The sequence below is a fragment of the Monodelphis domestica genome, chromosome 6 (assembly GCF_027887165.1).
Source record: "Monodelphis domestica isolate mMonDom1 chromosome 6, mMonDom1.pri, whole genome shotgun sequence".
NCBI classification, from domain to species: Eukaryota; Metazoa; Chordata; class Mammalia; order Didelphimorphia; family Didelphidae; genus Monodelphis; species Monodelphis domestica.
In genome coordinates this window covers 150,445,593-150,472,514 of record NC_077232.1, presented here as the reverse complement: position 1 = coordinate 150,472,514, position 26,922 = coordinate 150,445,593, and positions in this window count along the sequence as shown.

The window sequence follows — 26,922 nt, the reverse complement described above, 5'->3', positions numbered from 1 at the left end:
GAACAATGGTAGGAATAGAATTGGGGGCTAAATAAAAGAAGAACTCTGTGCAGAGTGATATGATGCTCATTGGAGAGGAAAAGACAGATTGCTATGTAGGAATATGTGCTCAGTTGAGGGTTTTTTTTTTAAATTTTCACTTGATGTGGTTTCCTTCTACTGTCAAACCTTGGTGGTTCTAAAGGTAGAGGCAATGATTTAGCATAGGGTTTTAATGTGGAAAAAAAGAGCAGAAGAACAAGAATAGAGGATCATGCATTGAAAGAAAAAGTGATGGCAGACCAGATTGGTGGACTCATAAAATTAAGTGTGATTGAAAATTTTAGAGGTAACAATGAGAAAAGACCTAAGTCAGGAGACATGAGGCAGCAAGAGAAGATTATTAGCTGTTGAACCAGGAGGGGGTAGTTCAAACTTTTGCATCTTGCAAGCAGAGAAGTTTTTGTATAAAGAATGTTATTGGAAGAATAATGGTCAATAACCTAAGGTAAAGATTTTAGAAGTGTCACTTTTGTGACTGTTACCATTACAAAAAGTGATTAGATAATTTGAGGTAAAGAAGAAAGCTGTGAGCCATGTATCGAAGTCATTGAGAAAGGTGACTTGGAGATCAGTAAAAGCAAATAAAATTTAGGAGTGAGTGAAGTAATTGGATTGTGAATTTATAAGGAGGAATACAGAGAGTGTTTTTGAATGTTTATGATCCATGTGTCTGAAATATCAGAGGGGACCAAGGAATCTATGAATTCCTTCTGGCCCCATGAATTAGGACAAATAAGGCCAAGAACAATCATTATTGGAGATGGTGACTTCAGGAAACAACAAGATTTCTGTTATTGCCAGAATATAGAAATATGAGGAAGGAACAGATAAAATAAAGAGGATTTATTAGCACTAGAATGGTGTTACAAGGGGCTACAAATAAGAGATAGTCAGAGATGCATAGGGGCAAGACACTTCTGAGCCAGATAGGGAAAAAAAGTAATAAAATTGTCCAGGAAAAGGGATTTTTATAAAATAAATAGAAGATTGAGACTTGGAAACTGCAGTTGGTGTAGTTATCAAAGAAGCATTAGATCAAAGATTTTTGTTTCTCTTTTGATACCTTACATAGCCAATGGCACAGCCTTTAAAAAAATTATTTCATTGAATTGAAGTTTATTGAGTATCAGTCATTATTAATAGAATATTGGTATGATAAAAAAAAAACCTTCACAAATTCTACCTTTAAGGTAAGTTGGGATAATATTCTTCAAACTCCAAAGAATATTAGTTAATTTTTTTCCAAATTTATCACTAGCAAGTTGGATTAAGAAAATATATGTGGAGGCAAGGTGCTACATGGTATAGATGGCTACTCATATAGCAAGGCCTGACAATAATCTAACATAAATTCAACATTTCTTTTTTTTTCATTTTTTTGTGTTTTTTTTTAATATATTTTTTTGATCATTTCCAAGCATTATTCGTTAAAGACATAGATCATTTTCTTTTCCTCCCCCCCAACCCCCATAGCCGATGCGTAAATCCACTGGGCATTACATGTTTTCTTGATTTGAACCCATTGCTTTGTTGATAATATTTGCATTAGAGTGTTCATTTAGAGTCTCTCCTCTGTCATGTCCCCTCAACCACTGTATTCAGGCAGTTGCTTTTCCTCGGTGTTTCCACTCCCATAGTTTATCCTTTGCTTATGAATAGTGTTTTTTTCTCCTAGATCCCTGCAAGTTGTTCAGGGACATTACACCGCCATTAATGGAGAAGTCCATTACGTTCGATTATACCACAGTGTATTAGTCTCTGTGTACAATGTTCTCCTGGTTCTGCTCCTCTCGCTCTGCATCACTTCCTGGAGGTTGTTCCAGTCTCCATGGAACTCCTGCACTTTATTATTCCTTTTAGCACAATAGTATTCCATCACCAACATATACCACAATTTGTTCAGCCATTCCCCAATTGATGGGCATCCCCTTGTTTTCCAGTTTTTGGCCACCACAAAGAGTGCAGCTATGAATATTTTTGTACAAGTCTTTTTGTCCATTATCTCTTTGGGGTACAGACCCAGCAGTGCTATGGCTGGATCAAAGGGTAGATATTCTTTTGTCGCCCTTTGGGCATAGTTCCAAATTGCCCTCCAGAATGGTTGGATCAGTTCACAACTCCACCAGCAATGAATTAATGTCCCTACTTTGCCACATCCCCTCCAGCATTCATTACTCTCCTTTGCTGTTATGTTAGCCAATCTGATAGGTGTGAGGTGATACCTCAGAGCTGTTTTGATTTGCATCTCTCTGATTATAAGAGATTTAGAACACTTCTTCATGTGCTTGTTAATAGTTTTGATTTCTTTATCTGAGAACTGCCTATCCATTTCCCTTGCCCATTTATCAATTGGAGAATGACTTGATTTTTTGTACAACTGATTTAGCTCTTTATAAATATGAGTAATTAAACCTTTGTCAGAGATTTCTATGAAGATTTTTTCCCAATTTGTTGTTTCCCTTCTGATTTTAGTTACATTGGTTTTGTTTGTACAAAAGCTTTTTAGTTTGATGTAGTCAAAATTATTTAATTTACATTTTGTGATTCTTTCTATGTCTTGCTTGGTTTTAAAGCCTTTCCCCTCCCAAAGGTCTGACATGTATACTATTTTGTGTTTACCCAATTTACTTATGGTTTCCTTCTTTATGTTTAAGTCACTTACCCATTTTGAATTTATCTTGGTATAGAGTGTGAGGTGTTGATCTATTCCTAGTCTCTCCCACACTGTCTTCCAATTTTCCCAGCAGTTTTTATCGAATACTGGATTTTTGTCGCTGAAGCTGGGGTCTTTGGGTTTATCATATACTGTTTTGCTGAGGTCGCTTTCCCCCGGTCTATTCCACTGATCTTCCTTTCTGTTTCTTAGCCAGTACCAAATTGTTTTGATGACTGCTGCTTTGTAATATAGTTTGAGGTCTGGGACTGCAAGGCCCCCATCATATGTGTTTTTTTTTTCATTATTTCCCTGGATATCCTTGATCTTTTGTTCTTCCAAATGAACTTTGTTATGGTTTTTTCTAAATCAGTGAAGAAGTATTTGGGGAGTTCCATGGGTATGGCACTAAATAGATAAATAAGTTTAGGTAGGATGGTCATTTTTGTTATATTGGCTCATCCTATCCATGAGCAGTTAATGTTTTTCCAATTGCTCAAGTCTAGTTTTAGTTGTGTGGAGAGTATTTTGTAGTTATGTTCATATAGTTCCTGTATTTGTCTCAGGAGATAGGTTCCTAGGTATTTTATTTTGTCTAAGGTGATTTTGAATGGGATTTCTCTTTCTAGTTTTTGCTGCTGAGCTGTGTTGGAGATATATAAAAAAGCTGATGACTTATGTGGGTTTATTTTGTATCCTGCAACTTTGTTAAAGTTGTTGATTATTTCAATTAGCTTTTTGGTTGAATCTCTAGGATTCTTTAAGTAGACCATCATGTCATCCGCAAAGAGTGATAACTTGGTCTCCTCCTTGCCTATTTTGATGCCTTCAATTTCTTCTTCTTCTCTAATTGCTACTGCTAGTGTTTCTAGTACAATGTCAAATAATAGAAGTGATAATGGTCATCCTTGTTTCACTCCTGATCTTATTGGGAATGCATCTAGTTTATCCCCATTGCAGATGATATTAGATGGTTTTAGACATATACTGTTTATTATTTTTAGGAACAACCCTTCTATTCCTATGCTTTCTAGTGTTTTCAATAGGAATGGGTGTTGTATTTTATCAAAGGCTTTTTCCGCGTCTATTGAGATAATCATGTGGTTCTTGCTAGTTTGCTTGTTGATGTGGTCAATTATGTGGATGGTTTTCCTAATGTTGAACCAGCCCTGCATCCCTGGTATAAATCCTACTTGATCTTGGTGAATGATCCTTCTGATCACTTGCTGGAGTCTTTTTGCTAGTATCCTATTTAAGATTTTTGCATCTATATTCATTAAGGAGATTGGCCTATAGTTTTCTTTCTCTGTTTTTGACCTGCCTGGTTTTGGAATCAGTACCATGTTTGTGTCGTAAAAGGAGTTTGGTAGGACTCCCTCTTTGCTTATTATGTCAAATAGTTTGTTTAGTATTGGGATTAACTGTTCTCTGAATGTTTGATAGAATTCACTGGTGAAACCATCAGGCCCTGGAGATTTTTTCTTAGGAAGTTCTTTGATGTCTTGTTGGATTTCATTTTCTGATATGGGATTATTTAAAAATTCTATTTCCTCTTCTTTTAGTCTAGGCAGTTTGTATTTTTGTATATATTCATCCATTTCTCCTAAATTGGTGTATTTATTGCCATATAATTGGGCAAAGTAATTTCTAATGATTACCTTAATTTCATCTTCATCGGAGGTGCTGTCCCCCTTTTCATCTTTAATGCTGTTAATTTGCTTTTCTTCCTTCCTTTTTTTAATTAGATTGACCAGTACTTTGTCTATTTTGTTTGTTTTTTCAAAGTACCAGCTTCTTGTCTTATTTATTAAATCAATAGTTCTATCACTTTAGATTTTATTAATTTCTCCCTTAATTTTTAGGATTTCTAGTTTGGTTTTCTGCTGGGGGGTTTTAATTTGATCGCTTTCGAGTTTTTTCATTTGCATTTCCAATTGATTGATCTCTGCTCTCCCTTGTTTGTTAATATAAGCATTCAGGGATATGAATTTATCTCTGATTACCGCTTTGGCTGCATCCCAAAAGGTTTGAAAGGATGTCTTGCCATTGTCATTTTCCTCGATGAAATTATTAATTGTTTCTATGATTTCTTCTTTAATTAAATGGTTTTGGAGTATCATATTGTTTAATTTCCAATTGTTTTTAGATTTGGTTTTCCATGTACCATTACTAATCATTATTTTTATTGTCTTGTGATCTGAGAAGGATGCATTCATTATTTCTGCTTTTCTGCATTTGTGTGCTATGTTTCTGTGACCTAGTGTATGGTCAATTTTTGTGAATGTGCCATGTGGTGCTGAGAAGAAGGTGTATTCCTTTTTATCCCTATTTATTTTTCTCCATATGTCTATTAATTCTAATTTTTCTAAGATTTCATTCACTTCTTTTACCTCTTTCTTATTTATTTTTTGATTTGATTTATCTAAATTTGATAATGGTTGGTTTAAGTCTCCCACTAATATGGTTTTACTGTCTATTTCTTCCTTCAATTCTCCTAGTTTCTCCATTAGAAATTTGGGTGCTATATTATTTGGTGCATACATGTTGATTAATGATATTTCCTCATTGTCTAGAGTCCCTTTTAACAAAATATAATTACCTTCCCTATCCCTTTTGATCAGGTCTATTTTTGCTTTGGCTTTATCAGATATCATGATTGCCACTCCTGCCATCTTTCTATCAGTTGAGGCCCAGAAGGTCTTACTCCATCCTTTAATTCTGACCTTGTGGGTGTCAACCCACCTCATATGTGTTTCTTGAAGACAACATATGGTAGGGTTTTGGATTCTAATCCATTCTGCTATTCGTCTACATTTTATGGGTGAGTTCATCCCATTCACATTCAAAGTTATGATTGTCATTTGTGGACTCCCTGGCATTTTGATAGCCTTCCCTAATTCTAAACTTTTCTTCTTCGGCTCTACCTTTTATTCCAGTGATTTACTTTGAATCAGTCCCCCTTGTCCCCTCCCTTGATGTTTCCCTTTTTAGTCCCTCCCTTTTTCTTCCCTCCCCCTCCCCCCTCTCTTTCCCTCCCTTTTTGTTCTCCTTCTCCCCCTCCCCCCCTTGGTTTTCCCTTCTCCCTACCCTTGTTGGGTAAGATAGAATTCAAGATCCCAATGGATCTCGATGTTTTTCCCTCTCAGAGTTGATTTCCCTGAGATTAAGGTTTAAATAAAAAAAAAAAACCTCTCTTCCTCTCCTTCTTATAGGAGTTTTCTTCCCCTCCCCTTCCCATGTGAATCTTTGTGTGAGAAAGTTTATTCTATTTGGTCTTTCTTTACCCCCTATTTATACATTACATTTTCCCCACATATTAGTATACATAGATTGATATAAATGTAGTCCTTATAGAAGAGAGTTTGAGTAAAAGAAGAAGATAATATTTTTCCTTTGTCCTTAATATTTACCTTTTCAGGTATTCCTTGCTCTTTGATTTTCGGTATCAAAGTTTCCACAGATCTCTGGTCTTTTCTTTGCAAAAAGTTGGAAGTCTTCTATTTTGTTGAATGCCCATACTTTCCCTTGGAAGTATATAGTCAGTTTTGCTGGGTAGCTGATTCTTGGTTGAAACCCAGCTTCTCTTGCCTTTCTGAAGATCATGTTCCATGCCTTACGATCATTCAGAGTAGAACTTACAAGGTCTTGTGTGACCCTGATTGGCATTCCTTTATATCTAAATTGTCTTTTTCTGGCTTCCTGTAGGATTTTTTCTTTTGTTTGATAGCTTTGGAATTTGGCAATTACACTCCTGGGAGTTGTCTTTTGTGGGTTTAGTGTAGAAGATGTTTTGTGAGCTCTGTCAGTGGCTGTATTGCCCCCTTGTTCTAGAATCTGTAAACCTTAAAATTCCTTAGACTTATAAATGTTGGAAATTTCACCATTGGGGAATTTTATACTTGGAAAATTTCTTACTGATAGTCTATTAGAATGTGAACCCCATTGGCATGGGAGGTTCCTCCTCCTCCCTTCTTAAGATTACTTTAGGACAGAAACCTTTTGCTGAACAATGGAAATGACTTTGACCTATGCTTAAGCATAGAACAGGAATTTCTTTGAGTCATGATTGATTTTAGAATTGATACAATGGGGGGCAGCTGGGTAGCTCAGTGGATTAAGATCCAGGCCTAGAGACAGGAGGTCCTAGGTTCAAATCTGGCCTCAGCCACTTCCTAGCTGTGTGACCCTGGGCAAGTCACTTGACCCCCATTGCCTAGCCCTTACCACTCTTCTGCCTTGGAGCCAATACACAGTATTGACACCAAGATGGAAGGTAAGGGTTTTTTTTTTAAAAAAAAAAAGAATTGATACAATGGAGATACTTGGAATCAATATCCACCCTACTCAGTCCTAACAGGATTGAGGAAGGGCTGCAGCAGAGATCAAAATTTAATTATTCCAATCTCTACCCTACTTAGGTTAACAGGATTTAGGAAGGGCTGTAGCAAAGGATCAAAGATTTAATTATTTGAAAATATGACCTTCAACAGACATGTGCAAAGCCAGAGACCTCTGGGAGGTCCTGGGTTAAGCTAGAGCCTCCATTGGCACAGGGAAATTGATGGACAGTGATTGGTAGATGTGAGAACTGAGGGGAGGGAACTTGGATGGTTTCCTTAAAGATAGAGGGGTCTGAAGACTCGGGGTGGTGGTTGAGGAGTTTGTCGGAGTGGTTGGAGTGTGCTCTGAGAAGCTTGCTCTGAAGGAAGCTGAAGGTGGGGGCCTTTGAAACTGTTTCTCCATTTTGGTCACGTGAGTAATAGGGACTGATCTCTTTTCTTTGCCCCAGCTATCTAAGGGCTTGGGCCTTTTGGCCCAGCCTAAACAGAAGGGGTATTTAAGCCCTATTCCCTTCTCTCCCCTTTCTCTCTCTCCCTCTCTCTCTACCTCTAATTCCTTTCTTCCTCCTGTCTGTAATTAAACTCTAAAAAAGGCTGACGGCTGACTTGAGTTTTCATTTAGGAATTACATAGCTGAATTCCTTGGCGACCTTAAATTAATATATATCAGTCTTTTAAAGTGATTTCCTTGTCACAAATCTCTGGGCAATTTTCTTTGATTATATCTTGTATCACCATGTCTAGTTTGGTGTTTATTTCTGACTTTTCTGGAAGTCCAATTATTCTTAAATTATCTCTTCTCCCTCTATTTTCCAGATCTGTCACCTTGTCGGTGAGATATTTTATGTTCTCTTCTAATTTCTTGGTATTTTGGCTTTGCTTTATTAATTCTTGCTCTTTTACACGATCGTTGTCTTCCAGCTGCCTGATTCTGGCCTTAAAAGCCTGGTTTTCCTTTTCAGTTTCATCACACCGGTTTTGTAGATCCATGAATTTCTTTTGCATTATTTCCCACTTTTCCTCCCAGAAGGCTTCCATCTTTTTGGTCATTTCTGATTCAAATTCTTCGTGGGTTTGTGGAGAGTTTCCATTTCCTTTGGAAGGTTTTGGAGCATTTTCTTGTATATCATATTCTATCTCCTCTGTATTTTGTATTTTGGCTCCATAGAATGTGTCCATAGTCTCCCCTTTCTTCTTATTTTTCTTGGTATTTTGGGGCTTCTGTGCTTCTGTGGAGTTTGCCATCTCTGAATGTAGAGGATTAGCTTTTCTTATCTCTGTCTGATGTTCAGAGGCTTTAGTCCTGGGCAGATTGTCGGTTCTATGAGCTTTCCCTGGGTTAAATTGAGTATGCCTTCCGTCAATGACTTTCACTGGAACTGGAATGGAAGGGTTGGACCAGGAGGCCACACTCTCCCCCGGCTCTCTGGGTCGGGTTGCTTTCCGGAAGTTGCCTTCAGAATAGCTGGCTATGAGGCTGTTTTGTCCACCCTGAGGGTCGCTGTTGTTTCAGAGGACCCTGCTCTCTGCGGGGGATGGGCTGTGGCTTCCTGGAGTTCCGAGGGCAGTGACTTTCACTGAGACTTGGATAGCAGGATCCAGCCCGTGAGGCTGTCTTGCCCGCCCTGAGGGTTGCTGTTGTTTCAGACGACCCTGCTCTCTGAGCGGGGTGGGGCCGCAGCTTCCCGGAGCCTTGGACTCTGCGCTCCTACCCCTTAGGTCCGAGTGATCTTGGGTTCTGGCTTTTGAGGGGGGCCGTACCTTCTGATCCGGGTCCAGGTCCAGGAGGAGGATTCCCAGGGTCTATGCTGTTGATCGTTTTGAATTACGGAGCCTTAGGAGCTTAAAGTTTGAGATCGGTCAGGAAGGGTTTTCCGGAGATCTGAACTTTAGCTTTCTCTAAGCCACCATCTTGACCGGAAGTCAAATTCAACATTTCTAAAAGAAGTAAATCTGACTGTGAAATAAATGTAAAATGATGGAAAAATACACCATTTATATTTTAAAGAGAATTACCTCCTTCCATAGTTACATTAAAATAACCTTTAAATATTATTACTAGTGGTTCAAAAATTTAACATTAACTTCACAAATAAAATTAAACATCTAGAGAATTTATTATGGGCTGAAATCACTTTAAAAGGGATTTTAGAAGTTCAATAAGTTTAAAGAAAGACAAGTAGGTTTTGTCTGGTCATCTTGAAACTCCTGAAGACCTCTTGCCTTTTGAGTTAAAGAACTAGTTAAATGAACAATACTTTTCTTTTTTCCAAATTTTTCTCATGATGACTGTAGGATATTATCATTGAAATGTAAAATATTTGTAATGTCTGATTCTATCCTATTAATTTTTTCTTCTAAATTAATTGGATTTATAGATTTTATTTTCTTTCAACATTTATTTAAAAATCACACTTTGGGGGTAGGTTCGTTGGTGAACAGAGAGCCAAAATCTGAAGAGGTGCATGCCATCCAGGGTCCAATTTTGACCTCAGACACATTTTAACTGTGTGACCCTGAGCAAGTCACTTAACCCTAATTGTCTCCCTTTACCACTCTTCTACCTTGGGACCAATACTTAGTATTGATTCCAAGACAGACAGAAGGTAAGAGTTTTTCAATAAATCACCCTTTTCAAAGTTATTTATACATTAAAAACAATCGGTCACTTTTCAAGATCTTAAAAACTAGCCATAGATAGGCAGTCTGTTTTGTATTTGAAATACTTAAAGGTATCTCAAATATCATCAACATGGATAGTCTTTCCAATAATGCAGGTCATGTTCATCTCTCCTTTTCTGTCCTGTGCAGATTTTATCTGGGTCCTCCAGTTAGGGCTCTGTAGGTCCACTCAACCTACAGGAAGACTTTCTTGTGATCTTTGGACATTACATACAGACCTATTCTAACAACATGACTGTACAGGCTTGCCTTTTTGATCATAGATCCCTGATCATTCTGCAGAGCTTTATGTACACAATTGATCACTGCAATATAATGTAGCCTATTTATTAATACCTCTTTGAGTGACCCACAATTTTAATTGTATCATTCCATGACTTGTATTCAGACAACACTGAAGAATGTTGTTGTTAAAAATTTGAGATTTTCTTTCAGGAAGATGTCACAATTTCTTAAAGACAAGCTAGCCTGCTCTCTTTTATCTTTTCAGTTATAGAGCCAGATCATTACCTATATGCTAAGGTTGTCCAAGACATACAGGATGTTCCAAAGGTACCTGCAAAAGCCAATAGACCACCTCCATGGTTGCCTCTTAAATTACAGCCCTCCTCTAGACAATAGGTATTCTTCTTAGTAGTTATGTGTGTAAATAGATAATTGGACCAAACACTTTTGAGTTATCATGGATCACAGTTAAAAATCTGTAATGTTCCTGAATTTGATGAAAACAACTTAATATAATCTACAAATATACAAACTTTGAGAAACCCAACATTTACAGTGTATTCCTATTCTTATTGAATCATGCACTAGCTGGTATATAGTGGTAAATACCTGTGGTGAGTATACATCTCACTCTTAATGCCACACTAGATAATAATGTGAGAACTGGTAATTACAAGATTTCTTTTGTGATTTCTATCAAAAATTTTATATGCTCTTCACAAATATGAGGCACACTGAATAGGAATAAAGCCTTTAAGTCTGTAGTTACCTCCTTGGAATCTTTTTTAAATACCCAATGAAATGTAAGTTCATTGAGGTTTTCTATTGTCTAGATTCTTCAGTTGATCATAATGCCATAAAAATGTGATCTGAAGTAATATAATATATATTTATTTATAAAAGTCAACATAGTTTGTTCTCATATTTTAATCAATGACACTTTGGACACATAATTATTGTCAGTAAGAGACGAGGAAGTAATCCTATAGGACTATGATCATTGATATCATGCTAGGCTATATTTCTCAATAGTAGCAAAACAATTTAATCTAATAAACATTTGTTGAGTGTCTACTATGTGCCAAAGACTGTGGTAACCCTAGGGTTACAAATGTGAAAAAGTAAGTTAATGATCTCAAGGAGCTTACAATCCAATGATGCCAGACAACAGGAAAAAAAGAAGCTAGAAACCTGATATTTCCCTAAATAGTTTGATGTTTCCCTCTTTCATATATCTTGAACCTCAGATTTTAAATTGTCATTTCCAATAAAGATGTTATATAGGTAAGCTTAGTCTAGTATAATTGTTTTTCCCATATTGGTTTAATTTAATTCCATTTTGTTTTCTCATGTGGTACAGCAGAAACCATGATATTTGAATCCAAATATGTTTAAACATCTGAGGCCATTGGTTTTATTACTGGAGACTTTTTTTTTTTTGCAATTTGTCTTCTGTGAACTACTGGACTTGTCTTTTTCTTCTTGTTGTAGTTGTTTCTCTTAATGCTCTTTGACTTATGATTTATGGCATCCATCCATCTATCTATCTATCTATCTATCTATCTATCTATCTATCTATCTATCTGTCTGTCTGTCTATATATCTGTCTGTCTGTCTATCTATCTATCTATGTACCTATCAATCTATCTATCTATCCATCCATTCATCCATTCATCTATCTATCTGTCTGTCTATCTATCTATCTGTCTATCTATCTATCTGTCTATCTATCTATCTATCTATCTATCTATCTATCTATCTATCTATCTATCTATCTATCTACCCATCTGTCTAGACATATTTTCCCTTCCTCTCCATATTCAGTAGAAAGACCTTAAGTACCACAGGATGATTTTTCCTTGCTGCAGCAGTAGTGTCCCAGCATGCCCCAAATGTGATTTTTAATAGGAGTCCCCTCTATGATATTAGAATCCAAATATGTTTAGTTGTCTAAGCCCATGGGTTTTATTACTAGAAATATTTTTTTTGCAATATGTCTTCTGTGAATTACTGGACTTGTCTTTTTCTTCTTGTTGTAACTCCTCTTAATGCTATTTGACTTATGATTTATGACATCTATCTAACTATCTACTTGTCTACCTACCTATCTATCTGTCTGTCTGTATGTGTCTGTTTGTCTATCTACCTATCTATCAATTGACCAATCCATTTATCTAGACAGATTTTTCCCTTCCTCTCCATATTCAGTAGAAAATCCTTAAGTACCACAGGATGGTTTTTCTTTGCTGCAGCAGCAGTCTCCCAGCATGTCCCAAATGTGCTTTTTAATAGGACTTTGCCTAGTCCCCTTTAAACACATGTAAACAGAACAGAATAGTTTTCAAGCAAAGGGATAAAATGGTTTCCTCACAGTTTTCAATTGAGAATCTATTCTTTAGAAAGAATAGGGGAAAGGAAATCAGCCTACTTCATATATACAGTAGAGGAATGCTGAGATATTATACAACATCTCTCTGATCACTATGTATGGCCTAAGAGATACACAGCTGGGAGTGGAACAAAGATAGAACTGGCCAGTTTCTATTTCTCTATTCTCAGAGGACACAGGAGTTGTTACTGTGTACTCCCTAGAGAATATTGGCTGTACTACATAAAAAAGCTTAATTCAGCCTCTGCTGAAAGGTACAGAGTCAGAGTATAGCTTCAGGCAAAAACTGACTAATTCTCCTTTTCATCCAGATGTAAGTGAAGGAAATATTATTCATTTAATATGGACATGTTCCTGGGCATAACGTGGGGAATTAATCATGAATATATAAATAACACATTTCCCTAGGACCTGAATCACTCTGTCACAAAGAAAAGTACATAATTAAGAGTGCATCAATATGTTCTTCCCAAGTTTTGCACAATCAAGAGAAGAAAATTCAAAAATTCATACTCAATTCAGAGAAATAGTGGAGAAAAAAATAGACATTCAAGGCAAGGTGAGGGTAGTGAATGGGGTAGACTTTAAGTGCCAATTCAGATATATGTTGGCTGTGTGACCCTGGGCAAGTTACATCCTCTCAATCCTACAATTTGTCTCAAGTTGCAGAAAGAATGCCAATCTTCAATGTCTGAGGGACTTGTCTCATCAAGAGTTATTTATACTAATTAAAGAGAAAATCAGAGCAAAATAAAATATAATCAAAGCCTATACCACAAGTAACAGAAAATAAGGAGCATTTTATTTGTTTGTTTTGGGAATGGTGGATGAGTAGATGAAGGCATGAATTCTAGGAATGCAGAACAGCCTTCATATAGGTGTAGAGGCAGCAGACAGCTTGTAAAGTTCATGGAACACCATTGGCCATTCTATGTCTGGATTCTCAGACTTCTTTGCTCACATTACAGGAATCTTTGCTTTGAATATTTGTGGTGCAACCAAACAATTAAGTTGGCAATACTACTAAATAGCCAGGAAATTTATGCATGTATATTTTCCCTTTAGTAAAAATAGCTATTTTAATTCAGTACTTTGTTAGTTTATGGTCTATATGATGTATTTTAAGGTTAGTACATGCATGTAATAAATATTTATTTTGCAAATCTAATACATTGAATATTCCATATGCACATAAGTAAAATTTATATTATGAATATTATTTGTATTTTTTCTCTTATATGTAATAACATCCAATGTTTGTAGAACATTATATGAAATATTATTATCAATGAATTATCATTTTGGTAATTGAATAATTGTGTTTTACAGAACTTATAGGCGAAAAATTAGTGAGATTGCAAGGCAATTATACTACCTGAGCCAACAAGGAGGAGAAAGATAAGGCCATCACTGACTAGTACCCTTTGCCTGGACAAGGCTACCCACACAATCTCACTGTGTCTTAGACCTAAACACTAATCGCTTAGGCAAAGAAATAGGTTCAGAAATGGCCCTGTTTTTTTCTGCAATGTCTCTGAGAATTGGTGACTTTCTTTCCCCTTCAATTACCTGTTATATGCCCTTATATTATCTCCTGTTTCTCAACTTTCCCTTTAATAATTTATCAGAGGTCAATGAAGAAAAAAAATGGTACCCTTCTCATGTTTTCTTATAGTTTACACCTCAACTTGATCTTACTATCATCAGAATCCCACTCTGTCTACCCTTTTCACAGTGGCCTCTAGAATTTCTACTCTGTGTGTGTGTGTGTTTGTATGTGTATGTGTGTGAGCGTGTGTGTGTGTTGGTAACTTCTCTTTTACCCTAGACTTCTTTCTTTCACATTCTTTTTATCTATTAGCTTTCATACAGATCTAGCTTCCCTCTGCTCTGGTTATCTTCTTTGGTCTGACTGTACTTTCATACTCTTCATCACATTGGTCCCAAAAAGTCATAATATGTCCTATCTTCCATTATCATCTCCAGACTCTTTTGTCTCTTGAAACAATGCATTATCCACTCAAAATTATCCACACAATGAATTATAGCAGTTGTGATATACCAACCCTTAGGCCAACACAACTCATTTGCTCTTTCTCCTTCCTAATTCCTTCTTTTATATTTAGGAATAATAAATAATAAAATATAATATGTTATATAATTAAATATATTATAACAAAACTTATGTGATGAATATATACTATATGCAAAGTATTCTAATATATATAAATATATGAAGATATTATCTCATATTCTTCCTTCCCATTCCCTGTTTGTTTCAGTCTCCAAATCTATTCGTTGAGTCAATCTCAGGCAAACACAGGGATAGTGACATGCTATATCTTACCATTTCCTACACGTTTTTCCTCTTCCTAATTAGAAACTTGAATATTTCTCTAATCAACCACAACCTAGTATAATTCCACCTCTACTTATTCTTTAAACCTCCCACAAATGCTATTTACCCTGATCAAGACTTCGCTTCACCATTCAATAATATCTCATATCATTATCCCTGCTCAAACATCACCATTCTACAACTTCAACCCAACAGTTATCCATTTCAACCTTCTCCTTTTCTCTGCCCTTGAATCCTTTGTTCCCTTCTTGTATCCACATACAATGTTTTCCTCAAACATCAGCCCTAGATTATTCCCATCAAGATCATCTGTTGCTCTTATTGGGAGGCAGAGCTCACAAGCTGCTGTATGATGTTTGAAAAAATTCTCCAACCACCATGACTGATTACATTAAACTTCATGTGACCCAACCTTAACTCGATCACAAAGAAACACTTTTGTCCCTTTCTAATTGATTCCTTATCACATCACTACCAAAATATATTCAAACATCCTCTTTTTATCCTGAATGCCCTGATATTCCATCCAAACAAGGAACTTGCCTTAAACTTTACTGAAAAATTAAGACCATTTGATATAAATTCCTTCTTTTATTATATTTTCGTAGCAGAATTCTTTGACATAATATCTCATTATTTTCTCATTATATTCTCTCTCTGGGAATCTCTGTATCACTATTTTGTCTCTGCCTCATTTTCTTTATGTCTCTCTATCTCTCTCTCTCTCTCTTTTCTCCTCCCTTCAGTTTTATCTCACACCAATCATCTGTTAAATATTTCAAACTGGATGTCTCAGAGAAACCTTAAACTCAACATGTCTAAAACTGAATTTATTTACTGCTTTGTTAAACTCTATCTTGTTCTAAACTTCCCTACTTATACAAATGTACTTCCTTCTTTCCAGTGTCCAGGGTTCAGCATTTCAGAACTCCACACTATCTTTCACCTGAGATATCTAAACAATTGCAAAGACTTAGCTTTTCTTCCTATGCAACATCTCTTTCATCTCTCTATTAGAATGTAAATTGTAATTAGGGATCATTTCATTCTTTGTACTTATATCTCTAGCACCTACTACAGTGTCTGGTGCACAGTAGGCACTTAATAAATACTGTTGATTGATCAAATATTACAAAAAGAAACCACAAAAGAGAGTGTTACAAAATGCCTTTTCTCAGACATTTTATTCAAGTCACATTAGGGTATGTTTTCTTTAGCTGCATTTATATGTAACATTGTCCTTTAAAGGAAGAAAATCTTGTAATATTAAACAAAAATGAATTGGTATGAAAATTACCTTGCTGTTATTTTGCATTCTCTCCAACATTTAAACTTTAACATTTTAATCTTGAATCACCAAGAGATCTGTAGCAGTCTGTTTGGTATTTCTCTCCCAGTGCCAAGCAAATAGTATGATGTGCCCTGGAGTTTTGAGAAAAAAGAGCAATAATAGAATGAATAATTCACTACTTTTATACTTTTCTCAACTGCTCCATCAGGGCATATGGCAGAAGCATTTGGAAACAGCTATTCATTTTACATCATTCTGACAGTGAAATGTAACTACTTTGGTCCTGTCTTTTGAAAAGAAATACATTTCTTGTTTCTACATGAAACAAAATGGGGGCACAGTAGTCAAAGTAGAAAGCAAGGAAAGGCTGATGCAGGTTTTAATGTCTTATGTTGTGCATGAGTGTATTGCTAAACAAATAAATGTACATGCACATAAGTATGTACACATATTATATATGTACATACACATATAAAATACCTTAAAATATGTTCTTGCCTCCTTTGTTCAGGTAGGAAAAACAGGAAACAAAAACACGTTTGGGGCAGCTGAGATAACAGTAACACTCAGCTAGGTTCATGGTTATTGAAAGCCATATTTGGAAAAGGAGATATGGATTATTCTTGGCTTGAAGCTAAAACTTGAGAAATGTCAAAGCCATGGATATCATGGCGGATAAAGTAATCCAATAGTCAGGAAGTCAAGAAGAGATTGAAGAAGCTCACAAATGAAGTGACTCAAGATGTATACCCATACACATACAAAGTATCCACACTCACAACTACTCCTGCTACCACATTACTAAGAGTGGCTAAGTGTAGTTTTCTCAAAGAGCAGTTACTGATTTGATAAAATATGCTACGAAAATGGAGCACAAAGCATACCTTGCTCCTCCAGCTATCACGGATTACACTGTCTCACTGGAGTTTATTTGGTATAGATGTGATTCAAGTCAAGGGGAAAGAAGAATAAAAGAGCAAGAATTTCTTGTGCTTTGCTTTAAAATATCTATTATCAGCAGAATGAAATGTATTCGCTGCTCAGGCTTGGTGTTGTATTAGAATAGTCAAGAAAAATAGAAAATGAAGGTGACTGTTACTGACAAATGTTCCACAGAAATAAATCTGGGGTAGTACAGTGTGGCAATTACTTTGATATAATAGACAATAAACTTCCTCAGAAAAATTCCCAGGGGGCTGAGGGAAGGGGGAGCCCAGGAATATTATTAGCCAGGAACTCACTGTAAGTGAATTTCCCTGAGCCCCATGGGGTTGCTGTCAGGTTTTGGATGTCCTTCCACCACAGGGATAATTTTACAGATTTGTTGCACCATGGTTGAGCTATATGCTATGATAGCAAAGTAAAGAGATTATAGGAGTAACATAATTCATATGTAAAGGTGTTTTAATAAGACAAAAATCAGGGCATTGTAGGGATTGATAAGAGACTAGGAAGACTCAGGAGTTAATCATGTTTAGAATTCTCTATGCAGGAATATCCAGGGACATGCAGTAGGAGGAAGCAAAGTAAAGAAGGAGACTGTGGAGTTTAATGGAAAGAAAACTGAATCTGACATCCAACCTGTAGCACACTACATGATCCTTTGGAGATGGGGAAAAGGTGGGAGGGAGGAAGAGAACATGGGTCACAAAGTGTCAGAAAACAATCATTAAAATTATATTAATATGTAATCTGGAGAAAACAAAAAAAATAAATTAAAAAATAATACTTTAATATCAACGGTCTTAGGTTTGAATTTCACCTCTGATGGTCTGTGTGACTTTGGGCATCATCTCAGCTCCCTCAGATTCAATTTCTTCATCTATAAAATGAAGAGGCAGGCATAGAGTAGAAAAACTTTGAAATTCCTTCCATCTCCACATCTAAAATTCTAGGACTTTGGTGGGAGCAGCAAAAGGAGAAGGATTCTGAAATGAAAAGACAAATGATCAAAACAGTAAGTTTTCTCAGGGAAACAGCTACTAGAATAGTGACTTTTTACCTGGTTAAACAAAAACTCAATTTTAAGAGCTTCAATTCTCTAAATGAATGCCCAATTTATAATTCATAAATTGGCCTTCATTCTTATAATATGAACAGAATGAAAATACCAGCTTACTTGCTATAATGAAAAGCATGTTGTTTAAGTGTTCCCTGAAATCATAGCTTATGCTCTAGGCACTGATAAAAAGAAATATCTCTGACTTTGATTCTCTTGTTCTGTAGAGTTAAATAATTTAGGCTTTCTTTATTATGATCCCTGAGGTGGGTCTTGACCTTTCAATGAAATTTTTCTCCTTGCTCCTTTAATATGAGCATTGTTTATTCTTTACTACTGTCCTTGTGGATATTTTGGCCTTGATATGAACATAAATAAACACTAGGAAATATTTATGAGAGTTTATGCCATGGTCTAGTAGATAGAGCATTTGAATAAGCCTCAGGGGAGTAAGGTTCAACTGACTAAGTGAGCTTTGTTAAGTCTTGAAACCTCTAAAAGTTAGGGGGGGGGTGTTTCTCTCTAAGTGGAAAATGGTATTTATTTTATTATTAATTGATTCAAAATATCATTAATGGGAAAATAAAAGTCTTAGAAAGCAGAACTGCATAGGGCATTGAGATCTAGCCTGGAAGACTAGAAGACCCAAGTTTAAATTATCTTTCCATAAGATCCTTGCAAGTAGGGATTATATCATTCTTTTACTGGTTCCAAGGGGTAAGATTGGTAAGGATTAGGCAATGAGGGTTAAATGGCTTGACCAGGGTCACACAGCTAGGAAGTGTCTGAGGCCAAATTTGAATCCAGGACTTCCATGTCTCTAGGACTGTTTCTATATGGATGATATTAGAAATTAAGTTTTTTATATTAGTTTAGATATAAGGAGTATGGAAACTGACTTGAGAAAGAACTGGAGTTTGAAGCAGACCCAAGACAGAGTGTCAGTTTCAAAGGTTGACAGTCTAATAGGTTTTTTTTTTCTCCCCCTGTGGTAGTTGGTCTCTGAGAGTTAATCTCTCTCTTGGAGTGGTGGGAGCAGGTAGCATCTTTTCTCTCACCTCACTGTCTGAGGTAAAAGGAAAGGAGGGAAAAACCTGAAGGAGATAAGTGATTTTCCTTTTCCAACTTGGGAAACACTGTCTATGCTACTACATTAATTGTTTTCATATCTGAGAAGACCAAAGAAAGACCTGTTCTTTGGTCTGGACTTTGAGTCTGTTAAGGCTCAGAGTTTTAACTTGGTTCTTGCTGAGGCTCAGCCAACTGGCCTTTGTTATTTTGATAACTTGGAGACAAAGTTAAAAATTATATACTTCGTATAAGGATAATAGTTTTTAGTTTACTGTAGAAATAGGGAAAATTTGGGTTCATCAGATCAGGAAGAATCAGTGTAGCCTATGGAAATAAGAGAAGCTAGCTGTTTCTTGTGGAACCAGGGAGCTTTATTTGGGTGGAGTTAGAACCCCTTAGAGTTAGAAATCCTTTTTTTAATTCTTGTATTCTTAATAAATAGTTTATTTTTAAATAACAAGAGTGTCCTTAGCATCCTTGCACCTAGTCCTGAAGAGAAGCTCACTTATGAGCTTCACTTCAATTATATAAACTGAAGATACTTATAAGCACAACAAGCAGAGTATCAAATCAGTTTATAATCAATAATGAATTCATTGCTTATTTTTTACCGTTCTCAATCCACTGAGATACCTAACTGCCCCTTCATTTAAATCTTTTTACATATGTGTCCAACACCTAGCACAGTGCCTGATATATTGTAAATGCTTAATAAATGTTAGAGGATTGGTTGACTGATTTTGACACTTTCTGGATTTGTGACCCTGATCATGTCATTGTCATTCTTCATCCCTTGTTTTCAAAGGGGACCAGCAACATCACAGAATGATGCCTTGACTTGCTTGTGAAATGGATTTAAGTAAGGCATAGTTGCACAAAGACATCAGTCTTATTCTCTCTTCAAGAGATAAGAAAGATCAATCGCAAAGAGGCAGCCAGAGAACACAGACATAGTAGATAGGGTACCAGGTCTGGAGTCAGGAGGACCCAGTTTCAAATATGACCCCAGATACTTTCTAGTTGTTCAACCCTGGACAAGTCACTTAAACCCCACCTGCCTGGCTCTTCCTGCTCTTCTGCCTTAGAATCAATATTTAATATCCATTCTACAACAAAAGATAAGGAAAAAAGACCAACAGTAAGACAAAAGTCAGGACTGCTGATACAATGGGTGATTTCGGTATCTTCCATGTGTGATCAAGTGCTAAACATTCCACAGAGTCTTCTTTAACTGCCTTCATGGACATTGGAACAAGTTGTTCTTATTCACCCAATCCACTGGAGGAAATAATGAATGCTTGGGGTAGAGATGCCCCAAACTCACCGGCCAGTCTAATTGGTCTAACTGAGGTTTAGCAGTAACCCTCAATCTGGTTTTGCCCTGGTTTCCTGGGGAATGGCCGCTCTGAATTCTGTAAGTTCTTGGAGGCAAAGATGAGGGTTGGGTGACAAGTAGACCCCAAAGGTGGATGAGTATATGGGGTGTTCAGAGGAGGGCACCTCTAGGGGGAGGATTTCCTGCACAAGTCACTTAAACTTTCAGTGACAGAGACAATTTCCAGACTCCCTGCCTAAGGAAACTTCAGAAATTACAGAAAACATGCAAACTGCTGTGGTAAAAAAAAAAAAAGAACCAAAGGAGTTCCCTACACATTGAAATCACAGGTCTATTTAAAAAAGAAAAAAGGAAACTTCATATTTATATAGGGCTTTAGGACTTTCTGATTCAGGAAGTGTTTTCATACATTATTTCAACTAGGCCTCACAAGAATCCCAAGAGGTGTTATTATCATTCCCCCTCTTTAAAGGTAATAGCATCGAGACTGAGTGCTTACGTGACTTGCAAAGACCCAAGGGGTTCTTGATATTCCTAGTACTGAGAACAGTGACTTGCACATAAGAGGTGTTAAATAAATGATTGTTGAATTAAATTCTATATTCCATCTCCTCCAATTTTTCAGACGAATGTATAAATGGTGTGGTTCCTTAAGAGATCATAAAATAATATAAAGTAAGCATACTTTATATTTAGGCATACATATGCCTAACGTCATCCAAAAGTTATGGTGAATTTCCCTGCTATGTGTATGTATCGCCTGAGTACATCAAACCATCTATTTATTAAGCAATATTCTATTCTTCTGCAGTCCCTCTGACATGAGCCGGCACCCCAGAATGCCCAGGGATGTGTTAGTCTGAGAAAAGGAAGATATTTTCCTGGAATGAGAGGAAACAAGCCCCCATGTCCTCAATAAATATGCAAACCCTGATCCACACAGGTGGGCTGCCACTTCACACCCTAAAAGCTACTATTCCATAGGGCTACTTCAGCAGCTCTAGAGCTAACCCATTAGCCCCAAGTTTAATGCATCAACTATTAGGCGATTATACTGTTAAAGCCTCTTATTCAAATGAAATTATTTTCTTACTTCTGGACTGAATGCAATTTGAGCCTCCCATCCTTGGAGCAAGACTGTTCTGAACTTGTGTGTGTTTCTCCTACAATATATGGTACCAGGTAGCTTTTTTCATCCTGAGTCTCTTGGGGTTGTCATTCATGGTTGATCATTGTACATTATTACTTTTACTGTGTCTGATCTTCTCCTGGTTCAACTCACTTTACTTTGCACCACGTCCTTTAAGGCTTTCTAATTATTTTTGTATGTGCATGTGTGTGTGTGTGTGTGTGTGTGTGTGTGTGCTCATATTGTTTGTAATTTCTTATTTACCACAATTTGTTCAACAATTCCCCAAATGATGGACATCCACTAAGTTTCCAATTTTTTGCTGCCACCAAAACAAAAAATCTTCTTTATGTATTTTCATGCAAATTGATCCTAAACCTAGTAGTGGTATTTCTAGGTCAAGGTTTTATGGTCCATTGCTTTTAGTTCCAAATTTCTCTCTGGAAATTTTATATCAGTCCACAATTCCACCAAAAATGCATTAGTGCTTCAGTTTTACCACATAGCTACAACATTTAACATTTTCCTTTTTTATATTAGCCAATCTGATAGATGTGAGGTATTTTAATTTGTTTTAAATTTGTTTTGTTTTAAAACAGAATTGTTTTAATTTGCATATCTCTAATTAATAGTGATTTGGAGCCTTTTTTCACATGAGTAAATATAATTTTAATTTCTTCATCTGAGAACTCCCTGTTTATATCCTGTGATCACTCTTCAGTTGGATAATGCCTTGTATTCTTATACATTTGACTCAGTTCTCTATATATTTGAGAAGGAAGGCTTTTGTAAGACATGCTTGCTATAAAAAACAGTTTTCCCAATTTGTTGTTTCCCTCCTAATCTTAGATAAATCGGTTTTGTTTGTGCAAATAATGTAGTCAAAGCTATATAGATGTTTTATATCTTGTAATGTTCTCTGTGTCTTCTTGGGTCATAAATTCTTCCCCCATCCTGACAGGCACAGCATTTTGTGCTCCCCCTAATTTTGATTTTATCTTGGAATAAGATATGAGATGCTCATCTATGCCTATTTCTGCCATATTGTTCTACAGTTTTCCCAGCAATTTTTGTTGAATAGTGAGTTCTTCTTCCAAAATCTTGCTTCTTTGGGTTTGTCAAACATTAGGTTACTATGTCTATTTCCTGCATATTGACTTCTCTAATTTATTCCACTGATCCCCTACTCTATGTCTTAGCTAGTATCAGATTGCTTTAATGATATGCACTTTATTATTATTTATTTTAAGATCTGACACAGCTAAGCCACCTTCCTTCATATATTTTAATAATTCCCTTGATATTCTTTTTCTTCTAAATGAATTTGATTTTTTTCAATTTCTATAAAATAATTCTTTGATAATTTGATTGACTTGGAATTGAATAAGTAAAATAATTTATGTATAATTGACCTTTTTTATATTGGCTCAGGCTATCCATTGGCAACTAATGTTTTTTTTTTTTTCCTGAATTGTTTAGATCTTACTTTATTCATTTGGAAAGTGTTTTGTTGATGTGTTCATATAATTCCTTGTTTCATCTTGACAGATAGACTCAGATATTTTATATTGTCTACAATTTATTTAAATGTAATATCCCTGTCTTGTGCTGTTGGACTTTATTGATAGTAGAAATGCTGAGGATTTATTTGATAACCTGAAACTTTGCTAAAGTTGTTGATTAGTTGATTAATTTTGTGGTTGTCTTTCTAAGATTTTCTAATAAGACTAACATTTTTATAGAGTGACCCCTTTACTTCCTCATAACCTATGCTAATTCCTCCAATTTCTTCTTATTTTAATGATATAGCTAACTTTTCTAGCAAAATATTGTGTAGTAGTGGTGATTATTGTCATAAGGCAGGGATTTTCTAACACTTTTTGTATTTTTATTTCCAGTCCCTAATATAGTACCTGGCACTGAGTAGGTAATTAATATATCAAGTGATTGACTGATTGAGGTCACATATCTGAGTGGCTTAGGATTTTCATCCTTAACTATTTTTTATATGTACAGTATATTAAATGGGGCACATGATTCTTACATATAAAATAATTCAAGACAAGTCAAAATAACTTAATATTAGCAAAGTGCAAATAAATGTTCATATTAGTAACATTTTTAAAATATTAAACATATAAGTACTTTTGACAATATACATACAAAAATTAGAATAACTACATTGGTTCACATTTCATATGCAACTAAACAGCAAGCCAATTTAAACATGAAAACATCATTTGTAACTGATAATCCATATTCAGAAGATTAATGACATCAGTTGTTCATAGCAGGATAGGAAAGTCCATCATACTACATAAAACAGTTCAGATTCATGCAACAGGGGGAAAAAAAAGAAAACTTAATCAAGTGACCTCCTGACTTTAATATTTACTAACTGTGTGATCCTGAGAAAGTCATTACCTTCTCCATAAAATGGTGATAATACTCATGATACTTACATTGCATCATTGTCATAAAAAGTGCCTTATTAAAAGAAAATAGTTAATCTAAATATGATTTATTATTTTTATTATAAGTAGCTGAATATTACCTAAAAGCAATATTCCCAAGTTAGGTCAGGAGTTCATGATTATTTATCAGTTTCTTTGTGTATTGAGTAATTCTTCTAAAATCAAACTTTGTAATGAGTTTGTAGACACTGTTTAGGTAATTGAGTTATTTTTCTTTTCAGGAAAAAAAAAGCACATAATCTTTAGATACCATTGAATAAAAGGGCTGAATTTTTAATAGTGGTTGGATACCCAAGATACTCTAGTACCGATGAATAGAATGGAATTTTAATTGTAAAAGCAATGCTTTGTGCCAATAGCATTAATATATAACATGGAGAGAAGCAGAATTAATCGTGGATACCAATGGTAACTAATGCCCAGAAATATCTTATAAGAGTAATATAAATAACTGAAGTTGTAAGAAAGCAAAAACCTGGTTATTATTGTCCTTATCATCCTATTTCTTCTTATATTGGTGTCCTGTATCACCTCAAAGGTCTTTACACTTCTGGAATGTCTTCCCCAGAGAGAAACTCATTGAGATGATCTGATTCAGTAACATTCATATAAATTACTTAAGAAACAATATGGTCCAGTGAGGGTTGCTTTGTGCAGTTGATAATTAAAATTCTGTCTTTTCTAAAGATCATGGAATAATAGAACCTCAAAAATAGAGTGGACCTTAGAGATCATTTATTTTAATCTCTCATTGCATATGGGTATTTCCCTTATACCATTTTGGAAAAGTGATTACCTAGCTTTTGACCAGACATTTTCACTCATGGCGGGGCCTTATATGTCAAGATCCAGTTCTGTTTTGTTAGATAGTTCTAACTGCTAGAAATGTCATCTTTAAAATGAACTGCAGGCAAAAGCAGAGACTTCCGGTTAAGATGGCGGCTTAGAGAAAGCTAAAGCTCAGATCTCCGGAAAACCCTTCCCGACCAATCTCAAACGATAAGCTCCTAAGGCGCCGAAATTCAAAACGATCAACAGCACAGACCCTGGGAACCCTCCTCCTGGACCTGGACCCGGTTCAAAAGGTACGGCTCCCCTTAAAAGCCAGAACCCGAGATCACTCGGACCTCAGGGGTAGGAGCGCAGAGTCCAAGGCTCCCGGAAGCCGCAGCCGCGCCTGGCTCAGAGAGCAGGGTCTGAGGAACAACAACCCTCAGGGTCTTCTACCCAAGTCCCAGTCCGGGTGAAAGTTACTGCCTGGGGCTTCCGCTGCAAAGAGCCGGTCGGTCAAAGAGCCGGTCGGTCCGGGTGAAAGTTACTGCCTGGGGCCTCCGCTGCAAAGAGCTGGTCAAAACAACAGCAACCCTCAGGGCGGGCAAGACAGCCTCACGGGCTGGATCCTGCTATCCAAGTCTCAGTGAAAGTCTGTGCTCTCGGAGCTTGGGGAAGCGGCAGCCCATCCCCCCGCAGGCCTGCGAAACAGCCTCACGGCCAGCGATTCTGAAGGCAACTTCCGGAAAGCGAGCCGGGGGGAGAGTGTGGCCTCGTGGTCAGACCCTTCCATTCCAGTTCCAGTGAGGCATATTCAGTTTAACCCAGGGAAAGCCCATAGAACTATCTGCCCAGGACTGCCTCTGAACACCAGAAAGAGACAAGAAAAACTAATCCTCCACATTCAGAGATGACAAACTCCACAGAACCACAGAAGCCCCAAAATACCAAGAAAAATAAGAAGAAAGGGGCGACTTTGGACACATTCTATGGAGCCAAAATACAAAATACAGAGCAGACAGAAGATAATATAAAAGAAAATGCTCCAAAACCTTCCAAAGGAAATGGAAACTCTCCACAAACCTATGAAGAATTTGAATCAGAAATGACCAAAAAGATGGAAGCCTTCTGGGAGGAAAAGTTGGAAATAATGCAAAAGAAATTCACGCATCTACAAAACCAGTTTGACCAAACTGTAAAAGAAAACCAGGCTTTAAAGGCCAGAATCAGGCAGCTGGAAGACAACGATCGTGTAAAAGAGCAAGAATCAATAAAGCAAAGCCAAAATACCAAGAAATTAGAAGAGAACATAAAATATCTCACCGACAAGGTGATAGATCTGGAAAATAGGGGGAGAAGGGATAATTTAAGAATAATTGGACTCCCAGATAAGCCAGAAATAAACACCAAACTGGACATGGTGATACAAGATATAATCAAAGAAAATTGCCCAGAGATTCTAGAACAAGGGGGCAATACAGCCACTGACAGAGCTCACAGAACACCTTCTACACTAAACCCCCAAAAGACAACTCCCAGGAATGTAATTGCCAAATTCCAAAGCTATCAAACAAAAGAAAAAATCCTACAGGAAGCCAGAAAAAGACAATTTAGATATAAAGGAATGCCAATCAGGGTCACCCAAGACCTTGCAAGTTCTACTCTGAATGATCGTAAGGCATGGAACATGATCTTCAGAAAGGCAAGAGAGCTGGGTCTCCAACCAAGAATCAGCTACCCAGCAAAACTGACTATATACTTCCAAGGGAAAGTATGGGCATTCAACAAAATAGAAGACTTCCAACTTTTTGCAAAGAAAAGACCAGAGCTCTGTGGAAAGTTTGATACCGAAAATCAAAGAGCAAGGAATACCTGAAAAGGTAAATATTAAGGAAAGGGGAAAATGTTATCTTCTTCTTTTACTCAAACTCTCTTCTATAAGGACTACATTTATATCAACCTATGTATACTAACATGTGGGGAAAATGTAATGTATAAATAGGGGGTAAAGAAAGACCAAATAGAATAATCATTCTCACACAAACATTCACATGGGAAGGGGAGGGGAAGAAAACTCCTATAAGAAGGAGAGGAAGAGAGGGGGGGGGGGGTTACTTAAACCTCAATCTCAGGGAAATCAGCTCTGAGAGGGAAAAACCTC